Source organism: Mobula birostris, chromosome 20, assembly GCF_030028105.1.
Source record: "Mobula birostris isolate sMobBir1 chromosome 20, sMobBir1.hap1, whole genome shotgun sequence".
In the NCBI taxonomy this organism is placed as follows: Eukaryota; Metazoa; Chordata; class Chondrichthyes; order Myliobatiformes; family Myliobatidae; genus Mobula; species Mobula birostris.
In genome coordinates, this window is record NC_092389.1 from 52,519,427 (window position 1) to 52,523,298 (window position 3,872).

Sequence of the window (3,872 nt, forward strand, 5' to 3'; positions counted from 1 at the left end):
ATCTACCAGTTTACAATGACCAACTAACCTACTAACCAATTTACAATGACCAATTAACGTACTCACCAATTTACTCTGGCCAACTAACCTACCAACCAACTTGCCATGACCAATGAACCAACTTACTGGTACGTCCTTGGACTGCGGGGGAGAGGAAGAGCTTTCCTGTTATCACGGTGGACTGTGAACAAGAGAACGGTACGGAATGGGAGCAGGCCGTTCGGCCCACATCGATCTGCTGAACCCAATAAATTGAAGAGCCACTTTTGCCAACGCAACGTCCACACCCCACCATTCCAGGACATGGAATTCTGAAACTGTGTTGCCAGACAAGTAGAAGTGAAGATTGACTCAAGGTGATTACAAATCAGAGTCCTGCCGAAGGCTCTCGGCCTGAAACGTTGACTGTTTATTCCTGTCCCCGACCTGCTGAGCATTAAAAAAAAAAAATTTTTTTGTGCGTTGCTCTGGATTTCCAGCATCTGCAGAATCTCTTCCGATCAGATGGAGCTCAGCCTGACCACTCCCAGGCAGAGCGACCGCTGACAGCTCGGACTGATGGCTGAGGACTGCAAACGGGATTACCGGCTGAAAAAGCAAAGTGCAGAATTAAGACTTCAAACCAATGATGCTGCAAATTCCCCAGCCGGCACCCGCACGCCGTGCCAACCCCTGTGTCCAGGCCCCCGTCCTGCCCGCGGGCTTGCGGCATTTGCAAGATAAGCATTCCGCCCACGATGCCGTGTGAGAGAGAAGTCTGCGCGCGGGGCACTGCGTACTTCCCACCGCAGGGAGCGTGAGGAGAAGGGGCTGTGTACCTTCCTCAGGGGGATGGGGGCAGAACTTGGCTGTTATCTGCCAGGCAGTACTGGCGTGTCACTTGCTCGTCCACTGCGGGAGACGAGAGCTGGACGGAGCCATAGGAAACTACAGCGCAGAAACAGGCCCTTCGGCCCATCTAGTCCATGCTGAAACTGTTTAAACTGCCTACTCCCGTCGACCTGCACCGGGACCATAGCCCTCCATATCCCTCCCGTCCACAAGCCTATCCAAACTTCTCTGAAACCTTGAAATCGAGCGCACGGGCACGGGCAGCTCATTCCACACACTCACCACCCTCCGAGTGAAAAAGTTTTCCCCTCATGTTCCCCTTAAACTTATCACCTTTCACCCTTAACCCATGACCTCTGGTTGTCGTCCCACCCAACCTCAGTGGAAAAAGTCTGCTTGCATTCACCCTACCTACACCCCTCATAATTTTGTATGCCTCTATCAAATCTCCCCTCGTTCTCCTACGCTCCAGGGAATACAGTCCTAACCTTTTCAACTTTTCCTTATAAGAGAGTTAGAGAGAGAGAGAGAGCGATACTGACAGACAGGCAGAGAGAGGGAGAAAGATTGACAGACAGATGGAGAGAGACAGGCAGAGACAGAGAGAGAGACACAGAGTGATGGACAGAAAACAGAAACAGAGACACAGACAGAGACAGAGAAACAGAGAGAGACAGACAAATAGAGAGAGAGACAGATACAGACAGAAAGAGAAAGAAACAGAGACAGAGAGACACACACACACAGTTAGAGAGAGACACAGACAAACAGAGAGAGACAGACAAATAGAGACTGAGAGAGACACACACACATTTAGAGAGAGAAAGAGACAGAGACAGAGAGACACAGGCAGATAGAGAAAGAAAAACAGACCGAGAGAGAGAGACACACACACAGTTAGAGAGAGACAGAGAGACACAGACAGACAGAGAGAGACAGAGGGAGCAGAGACAGAGAGACATAGACAGAGATAGAGAGAAACAGACAGAGAGAGCAGAGAGATTGACAGAGACAGAGAGAGGGAAAGATTGACAGACAGAGACAGAGAGAGAGTGAGATTGACAGACAGAGGTAGAGAGAGGCACAGGCAGATAGAGTGATTGGTGGAAAAACAGACAGAGAGAGAAATTGACAGAGAGACACAGACAGACAGAGATAGAGTGAGAGACATACATAGAAAGGAAAGAAAGAGGGAGAGAGAGAGAGGGAGAGAGGGAGAGAGCGCTCAGCATTTAATATTTTATTGGGGTATATCCAAGTGACGATATTATTAAAACAAAAGGTTCTGATGAGCTGGCAGCTGAGGAGGATGTTCTCACCATAATGAGAACGAGGGGGCAGAGACCCACAATGCAGGAGAGATGGAGACGAGGGACCGTTGGAGCTCTCCGGTCCAGAGAACGGTGAAGGCTCGGGCCCCTGAATCTATTCGAGGTTAGAACTGCACGGAATTAAGGGTTTTGGAGATCAGAGTGGAATGTGAGGTTGAGAGGAAGATCGGATCACCCAAGATCTCAACGAATGGTGCAGCAGAATCAAGGGCTCTTCCTGTTCCTCTTCCTCTTCCCAATAGACCCGTTCCTTCTGATCATGTTCCCTCCCCCTCCCCTCTTCTTCTATTCCCCTCGCTGGCCTCTCACCCATCACCTCCCCTGGTGTCCCTCCTCCTTCCCTTTCTCCCACCGTCCACTCTCCTCTCCCATCAGATTCCTTCCTCTCCAGCCCTTTACCTTTCCCACCCATCACCTCCCCCTGGTGTCCCTCCTCCTTCCCTTTCTCCCACCGTCCACTCTCCTCTCCGATCAGATTCCTTCCTCTCCAGCCCTTTACCTTTCCCACCCATCACCTCCCCCTGGTGTCCCTCCTCCTTCCCTTTCTCCCACGGTCCACTCTCCTCTCCGATCAGATCCCTTCCTCTCCAGCCCTTTACCTTTCCCACCCATCACCTCCCCCTGGTGTCCCTCCTCCTTCCCTTTCTCCCACGGTCCACTCTCCTCTCCGATCAGATTCCTTCCTCTCCAGCCCTTTACCTTTCCCACCCATCACCTCCCCCTGGTGTCCCTCCTCCTTCCCTTTCTCCCACGGTCCACTCTCCTCTCCGATCAGATTCCTTCCTCTCCAGCCCTTTACCTTTCCCACCCATCACCTACCCCTGGTGTCCCTCCTCCTTCCCTTTCTCCCACGGTCCACTCTCTTGTCCCATCAGATTCCTTCCTCTCCAGCCCTTTACCTTTCCCACCCATCACCTCCCCCTGGTGTCCCTCCTCCTTCCCTTTCTCCCACGGTCCACTCTCCCCTCACATCAGATTCCTTCCTCTCCAGCCCTTTACCTTTCCCACCCACCACCTCCCCCTGGTGTCCCTCCTCCTTCCCTTTCTCCCACGGTCCACTCTCCTCTCCGATCAGATTCCTTCCTCTCCAGCCCTTTACCTTTCCCACTCATCACCTCCCCCTGGTATCCCTCCTCCTTCCCTTACTCCCACGGTCCACTCTTCTCTCCCATCAGATTCCTTCCTCTCCAGCCCTTGACCTTTCCCACCCATCACCTCCCCCTGGTGTCCCTCCTCCTTCCCTTTCTCCCACGGTCCACTCTCCCCTCCCATCAGATTCCTTCCTCTCCAGCCCTTTACCTCTCCCACCCATCACCTCCCCCTGGTGTCCCTCCTCCTTCCCTCTCTCCCACGGTCCACTCTCCTCTCCGATCAGATTCCTTCCTCTCCAGCCCTTTACCTTTCCCACCCATCACCTCCCCCTGGTGTCCCTCCTCCTTCCCTTTCTCCCACGGTCCACTCTCCTCTCCGATCAGATTCCTTCCTCTCCAGCCCTTTACCTTTCCCACCCACCACCTCCCCCTGGTGTCCCTCCTCCTTCCCTTTCTCCCCCGGTCCACTCTCCTCTCCGATCAGATTCCTTCCTCTCCAGCCCTTTACCTTTCCCACCCATCACCTCCCCCTGGTGTCCCTCCTCCTTCCCTTTCTCCCACGGTCCACTCTCCTCTCCCATCAGATTCCTTCCTCTCCAGCCCTTTACCTTTCCCACCC